This window comes from Acomys minous, assembly GCF_964271855.1.
Source record: "Acomys minous genome assembly, chromosome: 8".
NCBI classification, from domain to species: domain Eukaryota; kingdom Metazoa; phylum Chordata; class Mammalia; order Rodentia; family Muridae; genus Acomys; species Acomys minous.
The window spans coordinates 60,566,028-60,586,874 of NC_140489.1; the positions used below are offsets into that span (position 1 = coordinate 60,566,028).

The following is a 20,847-nucleotide window of genomic DNA, read 5'->3' on the forward strand; positions in this document are numbered from 1 at the left end:
CTGATTTGTCTTTGAAAGACCCTGGTACCTCAGAGCCTGATTCTGAATTTCCAAGTGAGGCTGGGCATTGACTATGTGCTCTTGTTCTCAGGAAAAGTGACATGAATTCATTCCATAAAAATGGGATTCATGGAGAATGGAAAACGAAGATGTTTAAACAGTTAAAGTCAATCTTAGAAAAAAGACATACATAGAGTTGGGAGAGAAAAATATTTACTTTAGGAGAATCATTTATGTCTTTGAGAGCCTGACACTTAGGTTTCAGAGGATTGTTGTGGTTGGGCTCATGAGTGGATTTCTTGATATTTGGTAGAGACAGTGAGACTTAAAAGAGCAAAGGAACAGCCATGGTTTAACCAATCAGATTCCATGACCGTGGGATGTGGTCTCCGTAGGGTCTGAGGAAAGGGCCGTTTTGTGCTAGTTTTCTGGCTTTTTCTCAGGCCTGTGTGATGGTTTGGCAGAGATCACTGGTGCAATGGTTTTTATGAAACCTTCAGGAGAAATTTACTGGCAGCATCGGCCTTTCTTGGCAGCATAATTCACTTCCCAGCAGTGGCAATTCTCGTCCAGGCAACTCTCCACCAGAGCCCAAGTGGCCAGTACCACCCATTTCTCCATAAAAGAAGAGGCCTGTGGACAATGATATCTTTTATGGCCTCAGAACCCAGCACATTGTGGCATCACAGAAATCACTGTGGCACAGGCCTGGGGGACAGCAGAGAGACAGAACAGGAAACACCAGAACAAATGGCAGCCAGTGGTATGCATGAAGATTTACATGAAAAGGAGTTAAGAATATTTAGTTAAATAAATTTAAAACGAAAGACTCTTGAAATAGGAATAACAAAATGAGCTGGTCGTGGTTAAACCTGTAATCTCAATACTCCTGGAATCCCAATATCTCTCCAAAAGCCTTGCCTGTGGGTAACTTAGTGCTTCAGGGAGAGACCTTGCCTCAAAGGCATAGGTGAAGAGTGATTGAGGACACCTGACCGTCTTCTGGCTTCCACATGTGGATGCAGCTGTGCACATATACTCATTGTGGTAGTTTGAATAAGAATGGGTCCAAGGGCTCATATGTTTTTGATGATTAATCACCAGGAAGTGGAACTATTTGAAAGAATTGGGAGGTGTGACCTTGGTGGAGGAAGTGTGTCATTGGGGTTGGGCTTTGAAGTTTCCAAAGCCCAAGCCAGGCCCAGTGGCTCTCTCTCTTCCCGTTGCCTGTGGATCCTGATGTAGAACTCTCAGCTGCTTTTCCAGCACCATGTCTTCCTTCCTGCTGACAGTTCCTCGGCATCCTGACTGTGGACTAAACTTCTGAAACGTTAAGCAAATGCCAATTAAATGCTTTCCTTTATAAGAGTTGCTGTGGCCGTGGTGTCTCTTCACAGCAATAGAACCCTGACTACTACACTCACATAGCCACACTCATAAATAAAGTATGTAAAATACCTGATTGCTATCTTAACCAAGGAATGTTCATGGTCATAAGTCCTCAGTCACCTACAAACAGGACTTTTGGTGAGTACAGTATTCTATACAGATATCCTTATTTATATATTGATAATTGATCACAGCAATAGTCGGTTTCCCCAGAATCTTTAAATGGCATTGATAATGAAATATTCTAAGGATGGGGCAAGGTAAGCTGTTGTCTACCCACCTGCACATGTCTGGAGCTGCCCTGCTCCTTGTTGGTGGCATCTATGGAGCAGACCCACAGCGTTGTCTACATCTTGATAACACGAGAACCAAGTGTCATGGCTAAATAGTTGTTCTGTCTCCAGAGACTGAACCATGCTAAGGATTGGGGCTTCAAAGGTGAATCAAGCATCACCTAAAATGATACCTCTGTTTGTCATCTACAGAGACCCTGGAGGCCCTCGGAGGACATTTTCATTTTTGTAGGTGGCCTTTGTCACATGATATCACAATGATATGACCTTAGGCTTGTTTGGCTCAGGAGATGGAGACCTTCCCTTTGGATGTCCCCAAAGACACAGCAAGCTCACAAAAGGTGGTTATGTCTGTCACACAGGGAATAGAAAGAAAGGTAAGGGAAAGGCACAAATGAATCAGTACCTGGAGGAGAAACGATGGTTTTTAGATGGATTAGATGTTTGCTTCTATCACCTGTGCTCAGCTTCTGTCACTGAATTTGGCTGCCTATTCGTCCCTATCTCTAGAGAGCTGATTTTTGTAGAAAGACAAGCTTCTGCGTCACCTTAAAACGGAGGAAAGATCCCTGAACAACTGAAACTAACATGAGCAAGTTTTGGGAAAGCTCTTGGGTTTCTGGCATCATACAGTAGACAATTTCATTGTCCAATTTCTCTTAAGATTTGACCTTCAAAAAAAATTTGACCCTCCCCAGGCCAGGCATGGTGGCACATGCCTTTAATCCCAGCACTCTGGAGGCAAAGGCAGGTGGATTGCTGTGAATTCAAGGCCAGCCTGGTCTACAAAGTGAGTCTAGGATAGCCAAGGCACCATACACACACACACACACACACACACACACACACACACACACACACACACACACACATTGACCTTGCCCATTGCAAAAAAAATCTGATATCTAATATTTCCTTCATAAAACAAATGCACAACTTGTGTAAAGAACCCAAAAATAATTTTTTTTTGGTTCTAGTCTCAACGTTAGCAGTTAGCTCTTGATGCCTGTCTCCTTCTTCTTCCACAACAACAGAGACTCAGGGCTGTGTTTGGGCAGTGAAGTGCTGATGGGAAAGGTTTTATTTCCGAAACTTCTTCCAGCTCTGTTGGGCTGAGAGTTCTAATCAATGGGTGGTAGGGGATGTACTGAGTCTAAATTACGAGGGATGTCCTTACAGGAAAGGACATGTCTCCTCTTTACCTTTCTTTTCTTCTTCCTGTTGGCCAGAGTGTAGGTGTGATAACTCCACCTGCTGTCCACCATGGGGCAGGAGATGACTTTGTGAATATAAGCTACTCACAGGGAACATCAAGATGAGAAGCCTGGGTCCCTGGCAGTGGATTCCTATTCTAGCTGCGAAACAACAAATCCGTGTATTTTCTTAAAGGTCACCATATAGCTAATCTGCTTAGATGACACTTGTTTTGATTGTTTTGTTTTTGGTTTTTCGAGACAGGGTCTCTCTGTGTATCCTTGGCTGTCCTGGACTCCCTTTGTAGACCAGGCTGGCCTCGAACTCACAGAGATCTACCAGCCTCTGCCTCCCAAGTGCTGGGATTAAAGGCGTGTGCCACCACTGCCTGGCTTGTTTTGATAGTTTTGTTACTCACAGAAGAACACAATATTTTAAACACATACAGAAACAATGACTTTCAGGGAGCAGCTAGGCAAGTCACAAGTCTGTTTCTGAGGAGGTGTCTGTACGAAGCATATATACCCTGAAACCAGCACTTCTCCTGGGAGTTGGGTTGACAGGAGAGCGTCGGCTAGAGGCTTGACTCCGGCTGCAAGTGTGTGGCTGAGGCTTTGGGCAGGGAGGAGCATGGTACAAGAAGAAGGAATGTAACTGAGGTCAGGGGGACTTGGGCTGAAGCATGCTGTGTGCTTGTCAATGTTTTGTGCTTTGATTGTTGGTCTCTGTGGTTGCTAGAATCAGATATTGAAAGCATGTTCAGTAACTGACATGTAATAGACACTGAGACTGTTGCTGTTAGAGTTAAAGTATTTTAAGTGTTAATAGGTCCCTTGACAGCCAAAGCAAATGAAGTTCTTGCTTATGAGAAAGAGTACATGCACATCGAGTGCTAGCTGTATGAACCCCCCATCAACAGAAACATAAGGGGACCACAAAACAAGACCTGCCCTTTAAGTTTTCTTTTAATACCAAAGATATTTTGGCTTAACAGTAAGTATAAAGTGCTGGCTTTTCCCTTTTACAACAAACTAAAAATAGGTCACTGTTATTTAATGAGACTTTAAATAACTGTTCTGACCTTTTTTTAAAACTCAAGACAGGATCTTTCTGTGTAGCTTTAGCTGTCCTACAACTGGGCTGGCCTTGAGCCCAAAGATCTGCCTGCCTTTGCCTCCACCTCCTGAGTGCTTGGGTTAAAGGCATGCACCACCAAACACAAAGTCAAGAGGTGAACATTCTTAATCTCAGAAGACATACCCAAGAATGCTAGTTTTAATGGAACGAAATGTATTACAGGGTCTTAGACACTTCTGGAATTCTCAGGAAGACAAAAGAAGAAAGAAGAGAAGAAGAAGAAGAAGAAGAAGAAGAAGAAGAAGAAGAAGAAGAAAGGAAGAAATTCAGGTCAGAGAAGCATAGATCAGAATGGCTCCAACTCTATCAAATAATCTTTGGCTTTATGAAAATTCTATTCAAGTCCTGCCCCTCACTTGGCACCTATGAACAAGGGACCAGAGACTTAGTCACAGCCCTGACAGAAGAGCAGAGCTTTGGTAGTTTCACTAATGTGTTTTCTTGCATTATCACTGTACACACATGGCTAGAGCCTTGTGACACTCAGTAGCCACTGCAGCACACCAAGGGCCAGGGAACACAGCTTTGCAACTCTCTAGACAACAGGCCCTATAGGTCTTCTCACATTAGTGAGGCTTCTAGCCATTGTGACAACTTCCTGGAGGAGGGGCTTGTTTGGGACCACACTTTCAAAGGCTTCATTCTATCATGGCAATACAGGTGTGGTAGAGCAGAGCCGAGCGAGAGAGAGAGTGGGAGAGAGCGAGACAGATAGATAGATAGATAGATAGATAGATAGATAGATAGAGATACAGAGAGACACAGAGAGACAGGGACAGAGAGCCTGCACTGACTGGCGGTGCAGATTACATTTGGTGTGGTGTGGCGTTCCCATCGTGCTTCATCTCCTCTGAATATGCCTGTACAGTCACACCTAGACGTGTGCTTTACCAATCAAGCTGACAACTGAGACAACCATCACAGTCTGGCTTGCCCATAATTCAGTGTCTGACATGACGGCCTGAATGTGGGTAGCATATTTTTTTTAAGTGATCCCAGGGAACAAGAATTGGGAGTAAGGAAAAACCTTAAGCCAGAAATGCTGTATTTTAAAAAATATTCGTTTTATTTTTAAGTGTGTGTGTGTGTGTGTGTGTGTGTGTGTGTGTGTGTGTTGGTAGCAGTGGTGGTGGGGGTATGTACTCATGAATGCAGATGCCTTGGAGGGGCCAAAGGTAGCAGATGCACTGGTTCTGAAGTTATAAGCAGTTGTGAGGTACCTGCTCAGCATTGGTGATGGGAACCAAACTTGGATCCCTGAAAGAGCAGTACATATTCTTAACCATCTCCCTAGCTCCCAGGGATGATGATATTAATTCAAATCCGACAAGCTTAAGTTTTGCCGCCATCACTGGGAGGTTGTTGCTGCTGAAGATTTAAGACTCTTAAGCACTTAAGGAGAGGGCAAAAGAAAGGAAAATGGCAAAGAAGATTAAGATCCCCATACGTCTTTGTCAGAGCAACTCGGTCTGTCATTTGCAAGTTCCTTTCAGTGGATCTTAGGGACAGATCTGCCTTTGTCTTTCTGGGTGCTGGCATCGCTAATTCCCTGTTAGGTTCTGTCCTCCAGTGGGGTATGATTTCCCCAGATGCTTCTAATTTTCTGAATTCTCAAAAACCAGCAACTATATTTTTTTGAAATTCACCTTATTATCACTAATGCCTAGCATAACGGGTATAATCAAATTAAAAAGTCCAGAAGGTTTAGAGCATCTCAAATATTCCAAAAGCTTTATTTTGAGTGTTGAGAGAGTCTTTATTTTATGTAGTCCTGGCTGTCCTGAAACTCACCATGCATACCAGGGTGGCTGAGCCTCGAACTCATAGAGATCAACCTGCTGTGCTCTTCAGTCCTTTCCTAAGCTGGTCGCTGAAACTGCTCTTGAGTGCCTGGCTTCACTCTTCATTCTTGGGGAGAGAGCATTTATTTCCAACTTGGTGCCTGAGGCCCTTTTCTCAGGCCAGGATTTGATTACAGCTACCAGCCGCTTGCCATAGGCCTAAGAGCATAGCCGGGACAAAGAGATGCATATGGAACCTATAGGGTCAAGGATCTTCAGACCCAGCACCTGACATACTGGCTTAGCTCCTGCTCTGTGTCAGAAGAGGACTGACTCTCTGACTGAATCAGAGGGGTCAAGGGTCTGTCGTCAGCAATGTCAGATGCTATGTGAACATAGAGAGGCTTGAGAAGGCGCTGAGACTAGCAGCCATTAGTTAAGACTGTCTGCTCCTGAGAAAGTGACATTACATGAGAAATAGGGTTTGCTATATTTGTCTAGCTTACAGGCAAGACCTGCAGGAATTACCTGAACCATTAAAAAATTGTTTTTGCCCAGAAAGCATTGTCAGTAAACCTCTAATAGAGAAAATATTTCAAATTTTGTCAACAATGCATGGTGTGTGTGTGTGTGTGTGCGTGCGCGCGCACAAAAATAAGTACATATCCAAGTCAGATCACCACTGTACAGTCACAAGAATGAAAGTCAGAAGTAATTGTTCAAAGTAGAGGCATGTGTACATAGCAATAGTGACCTTGCCTCTCTTGGCCAGCTGGGAACTAAGTGTTTCTTGCTTAAAAGGACTGTTAAACATGGTGAAACATCTCTTTACCACCCTAAGGTAAAGTTTTGAAAGGTTGGCATCATATTCAAGTTGCCTGCTAAAAGATGGAGAATGTGTGCCAGTTTCAGCTCCCTTCCACATTCCTTCTGACTGGCATATGTCAGTATTTTTTTTTTGTTTTGTTGTTGTTGTTGTTGCTTTTTTTTTTTTTTTTTGAGACAAGGTTTCTCTGTGTAGCCTTGACTGTCCTGGAATCACTTTGTAGACCAGGCTGGCCTTGAACTCACAGCGATCCACCTGCCTCTGCCTCTGCCTCCCAGGTGCTGGGATTAAAGGCGTGTGCCACCACTGCCCGTAAGTGTCAGTATTTTATACACCTCACAAGATGAACAGTGTATGCATTTTTTTTAAAAAAGGAAAATGTATTTTTTTTTTTTTTGCTCGACCAGGTGTTCAAAAAGTGCCGATATCATAAGCTAAATACTGTGAAGACTTGTGAGAATAAAATACATCCTTCAAATGCAGTTCTCTGGATAGAACCTGAGACAGAAATGTCTAAGGAGCAAAGTAGGCGCAAATCAGGTCGCAGGACCATGAGGGCTGAATGTAAACTGTTGTTAAGGAAAGCTATCCAAACTCTGTGGCTATTAACCATGAGCACAAGGCCTATAATTGTCACACAGTCTTTGACTTAAAAATGACGCCCTGGAGGTGATCAGGACAGACCCTTTCCATGAATGCGTCTGGAGACACAGAGAAGAAAAGGCTAGCTCCAAAAATTTTCAATGAACCCTATCCAGCAGTAGAAAGTGTCTCCCTTCAGTGGTGTCAGAGGGGATGGTAGGATGCGAATATGTAAGCAGGAAGGCTCCACAACAGTAAAGGGGGGGCTGGGGGGGGATAAGCTCCCAGCAGCCTCTGTGAGGTCCAGCAACGCTTTGTTTTCATTCTGCTTCCCAGGGTGCTGTATGGTGTGGTAATCCTGCTGAAGTCCCCAGTCACACATGATATAAAAATGGGAACGCAGCAGTGACATCTGAGCCTCCCTAGCAAAGGGCACATGAGTCTAGTTTTAGAGAGCAAGTCCTCAGCAATAAGTCATATATATCTGGGCTGGAGGCAGAGGACAAGTGATGAAAGCTGTTTTTTTTTTTTTTTAAATTTAGATCTAGTGGAGATAATTCAAGGACCAGATGACTCAGGATGAGCTCTCTCTGCAAATATGGTAGAAGCTGGTGGTAGGAGCCAGGACTTCCTCCTTTGTGCAGTACCTGAGAGCTTCCACCACGGGGCCTGGGCTTTCTGCATTATCACAAAATGAATGTGAGCTGGCAGCTTCACCCTCTCCTCAGTCAATTTATGCATAGGTTATTTATATTTGCCATGGGCTTCCCGCCAGCTTAGAGAGTAGTGAAAAGAAAGGACTCCTAAGCTGACTGGGCGTCTCTAGAGCCCAGATTCAATTCCCAGTACCCATGTTGCAGCTCACAGCCATCTGGAACTGTAGTCCCAGGAGCTCAGAATTCCTCTTCTGACTAACCTCTGCACACCACACCTGCACATGTGGGTATACACACATGCGAGCAAAACAGGCATATGCGTAAAATAGCAAGATATTCCTAAACATTTAAATTCCAGCAAACAGAAAATTTCGTGTACTTGTTAGTTCACTAACTTAGCCATCACTAGTATAAATTTATTCAAGCACAAAGAAATAGACTCGTATTTATATAATTCCTATTTTAGACGTCCCTAAAATTTCATTTTTATGTTTTCGTCCCCTTATTTGCTGGCAGAAGTATATACTCTTCAAATTTTGGAATTTGGAAAACTTCTTTAGCCTCATAATTCTCATAGTGAGTTTGGACACCCTGGGAGATTTTTAGAAATCCTCTTGAATAATCATCATCAACAACAACAACAACAACAACAACAACAACAACAAGTATAGCATGATGTCCCTGCTTGCTTGTTTTCTTTTCAGTGCTAGGGAGTCGACCCAGGGCCTGCACATGACACACTATATTCTACCACCACGCTACATCCCAACTCTCTTGCCTTTGATAATAATATTGCTAAAATACTTGAAATGTCTCCTTTCTTGGCTCAGTAAACCTCTACAACCTCAAATGTACTCAGCATCACTGGTGAATTAAAACAAGGAGAAAGGAGCCAGTCAGTGCAGGCGCTCTCTCTCTGTGTCTCTCTGTCTCTGTCTCTGTCTGTCTGTCTGTCTGTCTGTCTGTTTTTCTGTCTCTCTCCTCACTTTCTCTCTCTGTCTCTGTCTCTCTCTCTGTCTCTTTGTCTGTCTCTGTCTCTCTGTCTCTTTGTCTGTCTGTCTGTCTGTCTCTCTCTCTCTCAGCTGTTGGAGGTCTACTCTGTTCTACCATGCCTACTTTGCCATGATGGAATAAAGCCTCTGAAAGTATGGCCCCAAACAAGCCCCTCCTCCCGGAAGTTGTCACAATGGTTAGAAGCCTCACTAATGTGAGAAGACCTATGGGTCCTGCTGTCCAGAGAGTTGCAAAGCTGCTTTTCCTGGCCCTTGGTGTGCTGCAGTGGCTACTGAGTGTCACAAGACTCCAGCCATGTGTGTACAGTGATGATGCAAGAAAACAATTCAAAGGTACTCTGCCCAGAGCAGCGCAGCTCAGAGTGGTCCCAATTATATCAGATAATCACTGTTTTGATGGAAACTCCATGTAAGTTCTGTCCCCACTTGACACCTGTGAGCAAGGGACCAGAGACTAGACCCTTCCCCACCAGCCATGCCTGTTAACGAAGGGCCTTGTCAGCCCCACTGAAAGGCTGTAGGTTAGCTATTTTTTTTGCCATGCCTATATAGTCCATGAATGCATGGAAAGAGTCTGTCTCGAACATCTCCAGGGCTTCACTTTTAAATCAAAGACTGTGTGACAATTATAGGCCTTGTGCTCATGGTTAATAGCCACAGAGTTCAGATAGCTTTCCTTAGCAACAGTTTACATCCAGCCTTCTTGTTCCTGTGACCTGATTTGCTCCTACTTTGCTTCTTGGACATTGCTGTCTTGGGTTCTATCCAGAGAACTGCATTTGAAGGATGTATTTGTTCTCACAAGTCTTCACAGTATTTAGATTAATAGAGTTGATTACCATAGACTTCTTTCTAATATTGTCACTGTTTGAGCATCTGGTCCAGCAAAGAGCAGGTGTGTTTGTTTTTTAAAGGAATAGTGTGTGTGTGTGTGTGTGTGTGTGTTGGGGGGGGGTGTGGCAAACCTAGGAGATACTACTGATCTTGGAGAATTCTTAAGTTCTTTTCCTTTATTGAAAATAGATTTTTGGATTTTCTTTTTTTTTCTTTTTTCTTTTTCTTTTTTTCTTTCTTTCTTTCTTTTTTTTTTTTGAGACAGGGTTTCTCTGTGTAGCCTTGGCTGTCCTGGACTCACTTTGTAGACCAGGCTGGCCTGGAAATCACAGCAATACACCTGTGTCTGCCTCCAGAGTGCTGAGATTAAAGGTGTGCACCACCCCCACCTGGCCTGAAAATAGATTTTTTTAATATAATATATTCTGATTATAGTTTCCTATCCCTCTACTTCTCCCAGCGCCCCCTTTCTTATCCAGACCCCCAGACCCCCTTTCTGTCTTTCATTAGGAAACAAGCAGGCAACTAAGCAATAAAGTCATATCAAACAAAACCAAACAAATCAGAATAGGACAAAACAACTGGTTAAAGAAACAAACAAACAAACAAACAAACAAGCAAGCCAGCCAAAGGAAAAGCACAAGAAACACATATAGATGCAGAGACAAACCAGTGGTTCTCATAAAAACACAAAACCAGAAGCTATAATATTTACACAAAAGACCTGTAAGAGTTTAAAAAAAAAAAAAAAGCAGACCCTGACTTAACATCGAGAGACAAGGAAGCTTCAAAGATGCTGTGGAGTTCATTTTGTGTTGGCCATCTATAGCTGGGCATGTGGCCTACCCTTAAATGTGGTTTGTTTTCCCAGTGAGAAAACTAATTTTTCATTTGCAAGGGGCTATCAGTTGGAGATAGCTTCCGGGCTAGGGATGGGGCGTGTGTTGTCTTCCTTGGAATGCTCTTGCAGGAATGCTAACTCTTTCTTATCAAACTGGCCTCAGCCCTGCTCCGTGCATCACGATGGCAAAGGGAGCATTTGAGTTATTGTCCCCTGGGCGAGGGTGAAAAGTCAGAGTGAGGCTGATATTGGATCCTCTATCTTTAGTTTTTTTCCTTCGATTGAATTCATGAGCCAGCCATTAATCTCTAGTGAGAATTTTTCTCATAAAAATTCTGCAAAGTAATTCTAGCACATGACAGTCATGCTAAGGCCATTCCTCTCTTCATCACCCAGTGTTTGGCAAACAGCATAGGACAAAACCAGACCTTAACAACCACACAAATATATCATACACCAGGAGTTAATGGGCGAGAAAGATATGTCTTAAGTGTCACAGAAGTGCCAGCCTTTTAGAGGACTCACTTTCCATGACGGTGTGGTGTACTTTGTGATCTTGAAAATTATCTTCCAGGAGGCACAGGGGATGAGCGTGGAGGTGTGGGTGGAAAGATGCTAAGTAACATTCTATGCCCTTCTTAGGAAGTTCTAATGACAAACCAAAGGTTGATTCCACCAAAGTTCATCGTGGGGAGCCCATGAGTTATTGGGTTTCCTTATAGAGTAGAGGTGGGGGGCTGTGGGCAGGAGTGTGGGTGCCCTAAAAGCAGCTGCAGTGGCCACTCAAACATACAAAGCCTTGTGATATCCCAAATTAAGTGCTTCAAAGTCAATTGATTGCATCAATTAAACTGGCTATCGAGGCTGAGTTTGATCCCAGAGACTCACATGGTAGAAAAAAAGAAGCAATTCCTATAGGCTGTTGCTTCACTTACCTCACCTCTATGAAATAAATCAATATAAATGCCATATGCTTTTAAAAGGCATGAAATGGGTAGAGCCAGTGGGACCATGGTGGTGCATGCCTTTAATCCCAGCACTCTGGAGGCAGAGACAGATGGATCTCTGAGTTCAAGATCAGCCAGGACACCACAGAGCAAGTTTCAGGATAGCCAGGGCTACACAGAGAAAACTGTCTTAGAAAACAAAACAAAATCAAGCAAGCAAGCAAGCAAACAAACAAACAAAAAGGGGTGGAGGAGGGAGACAGAGCCAGATTTCAAGGGCGATAGGCACATATGCTATGTCCCTACAGTAAAGCCCCATTCTGTGGCTAGTAATCATGTCCTCTTCTTATATTTATGGTTGTGAGCCTAGCCTTTAATGGCTGAGCCACCTCTCCAGCCCTCATGTCCTCTTCTTAGCCATATGGTCCTGCTGGCTACTATGTTTTGTTGAACGCTGTATTGATTCATCTAGGAAGATGAATTCATCTAGGAGGATTTGGCCAAGCTCATCAGTCAGAGATAGATGCACCACAGACAACATGAGCATCAAGTAGGTCATCGAGGAAAGCTATGAAATGTCATGAGGAAATCACGGAAAGGGACCTCTATGGCTTTGGAAACTGAAAAACAAGGTGTGTACATTGTGTGAAAATGTGTGCATTTTCACAACTGTGAGCATGGAGATTCAAAGTTGACCTTGGGAGTCTTTCTCTATTGCTTTCCTCTTTATTCTTTGAGGCAAGATGTCTCAGTTGGATCTAGAGCTTGCTGGTATGGCGTCTTTAACCCAGATCACTCTGGGGAGCCACCTCCTGAGCCCTGGAACTACACATCCAAGCTCCAGTCCCCAAACTTGGGCAGCAAGCACTTTAACAGCTGCACCATTTCTTATTGCCTCCTCCTTGGTGCGTGCATGTGTGCATGCAGGTGCAGGTGCGGCACATACCTGCCTGCCAGAGTGTGTGCATGCCATAGCATTATTGTGGAGGTCAGAGGACAACTTCTGGGAGTTGGTTCTCTCTTTCTATCATGTGGGTTCCAAGGATTGAATTCAGGGCACTAGGCTTGTGGTAAGTGCTTTTACCTTCTGAACTTGCCTGCAGGCGGGGATGTGCACATACTTTGCCTGCCCACAGATGCCAGAAAGGGATACTGGGTTGTCTAGGTTTGGAATTACAGGCAGTTGTGTGTCTCCCTATGTAGGTGCTGGGAATTCACCTGTGGTTTTCTGCAAGATCATCAAGTGAGCTTAACCATCTTTCCAGCTCCTTGATTTGTTTTTTTGATAGGATTCAGTAAGTAGAAACTATAAGAGATAAATTTGACTTCTCAAAAATTAAAAGTGCTCTTTAAAGTGTAAGAAAAGCAAAAGACCAGTAGCCATCTTGAGGGAAAGTGTTCACAGAGTGAGAATTGGACAAAAGGCTCATAGAACATAGAAAAAGCTCTCTTTAAAACCCTGTGGTGCTGGGGACAAATCCAGAGCCTTGAATACACTGTGTAAACCCTCTGTCACCAAAGCTATGTTCCAGTGTCTAGATGATCAGGGACTCTTGACAATAAGACAAGCTTTCAAAACTCAATAAAAGAGTCAACTGTTCACCAAGGAAGAACCATGCTTCGAAAGCAAACAGGCGATGTTGAACAGCACTTATTAAGAAAGCATAAATCAAGCTTCAATTTTGGAATACTCCACTTTCCTACTTGAGCATTTAAAACAGACAAGACTGACCCTACCAAGTACTTGAGGGGATTTGAAGTCAGTGGAATGTTGATTTGTTGCTGTGGAGACCTAGAATGGTGCGTCCACTTTGGAAAGCAGCATACACTTAGGCCGAGAAATCCCATTTTTAAGTATTTATTTATTCAAAAGAAACAAAAACCTAACTGTGCCTACACAAATTCCTGTGTATAGATTCAGTAGCCGCTTGACTCATCACAGCCCCCAAGTGGAAACAATCCAGACCTCTATCAACATGAGAAACAAATTGCCATTTGTTCGCACAATCTCATGTTACTAAGTAACAAAAGAAACTAACCACCAGTCAGTCAGTCCTCAGATCCACTGCGGGATAGAAAAGTCATCCTCTATATTGTATAGTCTTATTTGTAAGAAATTCCAGAAAAGCCAACCTCTGGGCACAGAAAACAAGTCAGTGTTTCTAGGGTTGAGTTGGGAGGGCTTGGGTGGGGAAATGTAGATCCCCTGGTAAGATGCAAAGGAAATTTTTGGAATGACAGAAATCTTCATCTGATGCTGGTCAAAGGATGATTTACATCTGTGAAAACTCCTTGATAACACATTCAACATGGAATGCTTTTTATTGTATGCATATACTATTCCACTACATTTTTTAAAAAAAGAGGGTGGATCCACAAGCCTCGCAGATAAAACTTGGGTGCTGGCAGGACTGTGCCTTCTGCCACGCAATGGCAGAGTGTAGCTTGATAGACTACTGCGGTGTGCCGACAGCTGGAGAAATGAAGAAGCTGAAGGAAAGGCGAAGGTAAAGGCAGAGAGGGACGTTCGCAGCTGTTTGAGCCCCTGGTTCCACATATCCTTGCCCAGCCATGCGTGTCCCTTCCCTTCTTGGCTCCCTGACTCTCTTACTAAAGTCTCTCTTTTTGGTCTGACATATCTCATTGGCTTTCTGTCACTTGCAATGAAAAGGAGCCCAGACCAATAAGGAAACTGGCACCTTTGTATAATATTTCATCTTGGATGCCGTCTTTGGGACTAGAGACTTGCTTGGCATTTTCCAAGTGTGCCATACGCTTGAGAAACTATTTTTTTTGTCAAGAATTTCTGAGGACAGTGTAATGCTGTTGAGACTCTGCGTTCTAAGCCAGTCTCTGTGACTCAGGAGTTGTGCAGTGTCTTGCCCCACTGGTTTTCTCCTTTCTCAGACTTGAAAGAATGAAATGATACTCGGCTTAAGAACTTCATCTTCAAGTGGGTGCTATATTTAAAACAGGCGCCAAGTAGCACTTCTCTGACTGAGGCGGCAGGCGGGAGTATTCTTGGACCCACCTGGAGGTCAGAAGGGTGTAGAAGAGCAGCTTACGTGAGCACGTTATTGTGTTTGAAGATTACAGAGCGAGGAGAAGTCATCTGGATCCAGCAGAATATAAATATAGGAACAAAGAATGTAAGCACACCTCCAACATGGTGGCAGAAGGAGCTGGACTGAAAAGTAAATGTTTGGAGCCGAAGTATAAGCCGGGCAGCAAAGATAGCATCCAGACCCGGGGATCTGTTATCCTTCACCCTGGGGCTGCATCTCTCTTGCACACAGCACTTGCTGTTCAGCTTCTAAAGGAGCCCTGAGTGCCTGGAGACAGAAGCCAAATCTGGCTTGGTGATCACTTTCTTCATCCGACTCATCTCCCACTCCCCCACTCCTGTCACCTAGTACACCGTAAATTTCCATCACAGAATCCATCCCTGGACCAACGGTTTATTTAAGAAGACCGGGTACTGGATATTCTGACACCGGCAACCCCTTCTTCTCAGGAGCTCCAAGCTCTTCTGCCGGGCCTCTTCAGATCTGATGGATTCATCTGTGTCCATTTCCCGTTGTTTTTAGTTCTGCTCTGCATGAGCCTGGTGCTGATGGAGCTGCTGGGTTGGGTTGAAAAATCTATTCAAGTCTAAGTGTGGCAAGGAAGGCTAGCTGTCTACTAAAACTGTGTAGCCTTTCTTCAGCGTCCCAAACAAAACAATTCCCAGATCCCCTTGCATCTTGGTGCGGTCTGAAAAATGAATTGTTACTGATGAAACATGAGCAAATGTGATAGGGGTTGTGTCTGTTTGCTAATTTGCCCTGGGGTCCACTTCCTTGTCTCCTCCCTGCCTTGTTTATTTGTCTTGGGTTGGACCTGGCTGCCTTGGACAGAGACTGGGTTGGCACTGGTTGAGGATGAAAGGAAAGGACAGAAATATAGGATGTATTTGGGGCCTTCTCTTTTGGCTTAGATAATACCTCTGTGGTCTCAGATTAAATATTCTGTTTCTATGACTCTAGTCTGTAAATATACACACATCTAGAAAGACAGTATTGTAAGCACTTATCAGTTAATTATGTCACGAAAACAAAGTGGGGAGGGTCTGAGAAGCCCTTGAGATGACAGTAAGGTTAAAAAGGATGTGGAGCAGCCCCTCCTGCGTGCAGGACCAAATGAGCTGTCTTCTAATTCACCTCACCACATGCTACCCGTCTTACTCCTTCCTTTTCTTTACACAGACGTAGTCCATAGAGTTCAGTCCTTTAAGGACTAGGAATGTTCATCACCTAGTTTCAGAGTCTTCCAGTCACCCTCCAAGAAAATCTGAGTCCCTTAGCTATTACCCCTTACCCGACTCCCTCCACACTCCAGTTTTATAAAATTAAAATCTTTGTTTCTGTCCTAAAGGGAGAAGATTAACCTGCATTAAATATAAAGGAGACATTCAATATAAAATCTATCTATTCAATACAAATTCAATATAAAATCCAATATACAGGTTTCTCTGTATAGCCTTGGCTGTCCTGTCCTGGACTCACTTTGTAGACTGGTCTTAGATTTAGGCAGCAATCTGCCTGCCCTATCTCCCTGGGTGCTGGGATTACAGGCTCTTTTCACTTAGCATAACATTTTGGAGTTTCTTTGGTGTCATAGGGTGGGTCCGTGCTTCATTTTTTTCTTTCAGAGGAACGAGGAAGAGGCTAAACTATTCCAGCTTGTGGACCCCACTTATTAAACCGTAGAGCTTGGTTTCCTTTTGACTTTCCTGAATTTTGCTGTAATAGCCACATGCAAATTTTAATTTAGATGTAGGTTTTCATTTCCCTTGGGTATGTGCCTGGGAGTGTCCCTTCATGTCTGACCTGCTCAGGTCTGCTTATAGAGTCCCTGGTGGAAACTTCTTGTTTCCACTTTACTACTAGAAACTTGGCATCTTATGTGTGCACTAATTTTTTTTTAAAGTATGAACTTTTATTCAGCAATTCAGTCATATGTGTTTGTTTTGGCCTGTGTCAGGGTAACTCCCTCCTGTTTTTGTGTGTTGTTCCCCATTCTTTTTTTTTTTTTTCCATTTTGTTCACTGCAGGTTATTTTTTCTCCCTTTGAGACCATGTTTTGATTTTGATGGGAACTTTATGAAATATAGCAATAACAAAAGGTATTTCCAAATTTCTATCACATTAAAGATGTGGAGGGGGTGGGGGCGATGCTGAAAGGGAGGGGGTGCAGGCTTGAAGAAAGAACGCAAATCCCTGGAAGCCAGTGGAGGCACAGGGCTGGCCTGCACAGTGCCTGTGCCCTGGGCGTCTTTCCTGGCCTCCACCCAGCTTGCCCTGGCTCTTTGCACAGTACGTGCGGCTTGACACTTGTGTGAAACACCTGCTCATGGTGACTGCCAAAGGCGCAGGAGCAGTTGGAGACTCTGTATCCTGTTTGGGAATTGTTTCAGATGAAACTAGTTGACTCTTCCCTGCATCAAGACCAGTGTTTTTAAGGGCAAAAAAGAAAGGGGGGGGGGGCAGGGAGACCAACAAGGACTGGTACTTCTGGAAAGTGGTGCGCGCGCTCCTGCACGTGTGTTTGTGTGTGTGTGTGTGTGTGTGTGTGTGTGTGTGTGTGTGTGTGTGTGTGTGTGTGCGCGTAGGGTTGTGGGCCTGCAGTCCTTTCTAGGCTCGCATATTTGGCCTGTCTGAACTTTGGGGCTCTATCTCAGATGTGACTGATCCCAGACTTGGCCCAGTCTCCTTCACAGTCAGATGCAAGCCAGGTCTTTGGCATTTTCTCTGCTCACCTCTTTTCTGCGCGGGGGGGGGGGGTGGGGGGTGGGGGGAATGGTCCAGTTGTCTCTCTAATGTCTAGGGCTTCGTAGGCAGCAATTTGACTAGTAAGGAACTAATCTATTTCTGTTGATTTGAGACACAGGACTCATGGGACTCATAGAAAAGCCACAGTGACAGGCCTAGAAAAATGCAGAAGCCAGGGCAGTCCCAAGGAGTCCAGTAGACAAAATTCGTGGACCTTTACTCAGGGTCCCATCGTTAGAACGGCTCAGGTCTTAGGCCCCTCAGTCTTCACATCTCTTGACATAAACAGTCAAGAGGAAGGTGTGTCAATTCCCTGTGCTTCAAGATCCACCCCAATCCATTTAACGGTGGGCAGAGACCAGCCCTCTAGGAACGGTGGGCAGAGACCACCACCTTACCCTTGGTGGTAAGGACCCAGTGCAGCTCTCGGTGCAGGCTGCTGCCTGAAGGAAGTTTGCAGCGTTGTGTCTGTATGTCTCTTCTTAAGCAGGAGCGAGAGTTAAACTGCAGGGACGAATCCGTGGCTCTGCGCTGTGTGCACTCGGCTTATCCTCCTGCTCTAAGTGTGCTCGTATGTTGCTTCCTTGCTCCTCGTGCTCACTCACTATCAAACAGGTCTCATGGAAGGCACTGACCTGTGATTTATGTGTCATAAAAAGGGCCAGCGGTGTTTGATGCTCAACACTTATCCGCTAGAAAGAACATGAAATGAGAGCTAATGGACCCGGGCGCATGCGCATTCTATGGCAGTCCGACCCTGGGCCAGGCCACGCTGATTTCCAGGTCGCGGATCTCCACTTAACTGAAGCAGAGCCAAAAGGTCGGTCTATCAGCTGCTGAACTTCCCTCTGGGTTCCTTCGCTAGCGACTGTGTTTTCAGTTAAAATTCTAATGCGAAGCCAAAAATCCAAGCTGATGACGACACCATTTAAAATGAGAGTGATTAAGCCATAGTTCCAGAGAGAAGGCCTCTTTGGCCTAATATTGAACAATCTCTTACTGCGGCAGAGTCTGTTTGAATCCCGGAGAGCTGAGCTTTCTTTTCATTAAACTGGTAAGCAATGAGTCCGGCTGCTCTGGGTCCTGGGTCTTTATCCGCAGTAGGCTCTAGGTGGCGCTACAACGCAACTTTAGCCGCTGCAATGCCTGCAGAGAAATCAAAGGAAATCTAGTGCTCAAAGAAGTTAGTAACATTATTTAAGGAAAGGAGGTACAACAGACAGCACGTAGAGGCTTCTGTAGACGAGGAGGGCGGGGAGCGGGATAAAGGTGGTGACCACCTTCTTCAGTGGCAGATGGAAAGGCTGGTGCAGCAGGGAATATAGCGCTAAAGCGGGTTGCAAAGTCTTGATCCAAGAGTCACTGTTCTCTTACTTCATGGGGCAGGAGAAACAGAGTAAGAGCAAGAGAAACACGAGCTTTAAAAATTATGATTGTAAGCCAGGCATGGTGGCGCACGCCTTTAATCCCAGCACTTGGGAGGCAGAGGCAGGCAATTGATGTGAGTTCGAGGCCAGCCTGGTCTACAAAGCGAGTCCAGGACAGCCGAAGCTACACAGAGAAACTCTCAGAAAAACAAAAACAAACAAACACACACACACACACACACACACACACACACACACACATACACACACACACACACACACAATTGTAATTGTTTTATCTTGAAGGAGAAGTTGGTCCAAAGCACAGAAATTTCCTCTGGGGTGATACTCGTGCAGGACCATGGAATTAAGAAGAGCAGCTGGCAGTTACAGCAGGAGAGAGAATCATGTAATGAGCACTGGTTAAAGGTACTTGTTCATGAGTGGCACGTGAATAAAAAAGAAAACTTAAGAGACACATTAAATGTCTTTTCTTAAGGGCTATGTACTCTAAGAATTGAGTTTGTTACATTTGTGATGGCAGGGCTAACTAACAACTAACTAGCTAACTAACTAACTAACTAACTAACTAGTTTGATGGCCTTGGGAGTACATGTAAAGTCCTTACCTGAACCTTGCTTTCTTTTGTTTTGAAAGAAAAGCCCGTTGCCTTCTATTTCTAACTAAGGGTACTCTAAACCTCTGGCTCCCGCTTGGCCTGCACCAACAGCACCGGCACAGAACTTGTTAGAGAAGAAAATTCTTCAGCCCCGCCTGGGCCTCCTGTCTTGATTCATCTCCATTGTCTACTTGACTCTATTAGGGATCACCTATGAGACACACTTCTGGGTTATTTCTAGATAATGTGTGTGTGTGTGTGTGTGTGTGTGTGTGTGTGTGTGTGCGTATATGAGAGACAGTATGTGTATGAAAGTGAATGTGTGTATATGTGTGTATGTATGTGTGTGTATGTGTGTGTGCATGTGTGTGTGAATGTGTGAAAGTGCTTGTGTATGTGTGAGTGTGAGTGTGTGTATATATGTATGTGTGTGTATATATATATGTATGTGTGTATGTATATATGTGGATGAGTGTGTGTATATATGTATGTATGTATGTGTGTATGTATGTGTGTATGAGTATGTATATGTGTGTGGAGTATGTGTATATATGTTTGTATGTGTGTGTAAGTATGTGTATATATGTATGTGTGTGAGTGTGTATGTATGTGTGTATACGTGTATGTGTGTGAGTTATGTGCACCTGCACAGTGCACCTCCAGGTATTTATGTGACCCACATGCACGGTAGTATTTACAGAGGCCAGAAGAAGGTGTCAGATTCCTTGGAACTGGCATTACATCTGGTTTTGAGGCATCATGTGGATGCTGGGAACTGGAGGACCAGTGATGGTTGTTAGCTTTTGAGCCACCTCTCCTTTGACACATAGCTCTGGGTGTGTCAGGGCAGGTGTTTTCAGAGAGGTTTCACTGAGGAAGGAAAGGCCAACTCTGAATTTGGGCACTCTGAATGTTGTCTCATGGGCTGGGGTATTGGGCTGAATTAAATCAAAGACCAGGAGAAAGCAAGGCAAACACTGGTGTTTATCTATCCCTGCTTCCAGAAGGTGGCCATGTGGTGGGATGATCAGTCGCCTCATGCTCACACAGGAATTCCTTACCCGCCATGATGGACAGTCTACCCATGAGCCAAAATAAACCCTTCCTTCACTAAGGTGCTTTTGCCAGGTATCATGCCTGGCACAAGGCAGCTACGAGAAACATAACACACCTCCCCCATGAGTCAGAAACTCTGGGGACGGGGCTTGGAGGGTTCTGTTTCAGCTGTTCCTCCAGGGTGGCCCTGAAGCCTGCTGAAGTTCAAATACACTTGCTCCAAAGAGTCTATTAATTTCTCAGGGGGTAAAGTCGGAAGGGCTAGACGGCCAGCTGGCATCTGAGTCCCTGTTCAGTTAGTAACGTGATAATAAAAGTTGTCTACTAAAGTAAAATCCTGTATTACTTAACCTACTTTCTTTCTTCCTTTGTAGAGAACGGGGTCTTTCCCCCAAGTGTTAGCAGAGACACAGTCAGGCCTACAAGCACATGTGCAGTAGGCGCTATGTGAACAAGGTAATTCTACCTAGGGTGGTGGGGATATCTGGGCTGTCTTAAGTGA

At 44.3% G+C, this 20,847-nt stretch overlaps 1 long non-coding RNA gene across 1 annotated transcript in view; it reads left to right on the plus strand.

Moving 5' to 3' along the window:
• Positions 1-1,992: 1,992 nt before the first annotated feature.
• Positions 1,993-20,847, plus strand: part of LOC311603334 — a 30,834-nt gene continuing 11,979 nt past the window's right edge. The window contains exons 1-3 of the long non-coding RNA XR_014781053.1: positions 1,993-2,059; positions 4,176-4,283; positions 20,720-20,801. This is a non-coding gene — a long non-coding RNA (uncharacterized lncRNA). The remainder of the gene's footprint in view (positions 2,060-4,175; positions 4,284-20,719; positions 20,802-20,847) is intronic.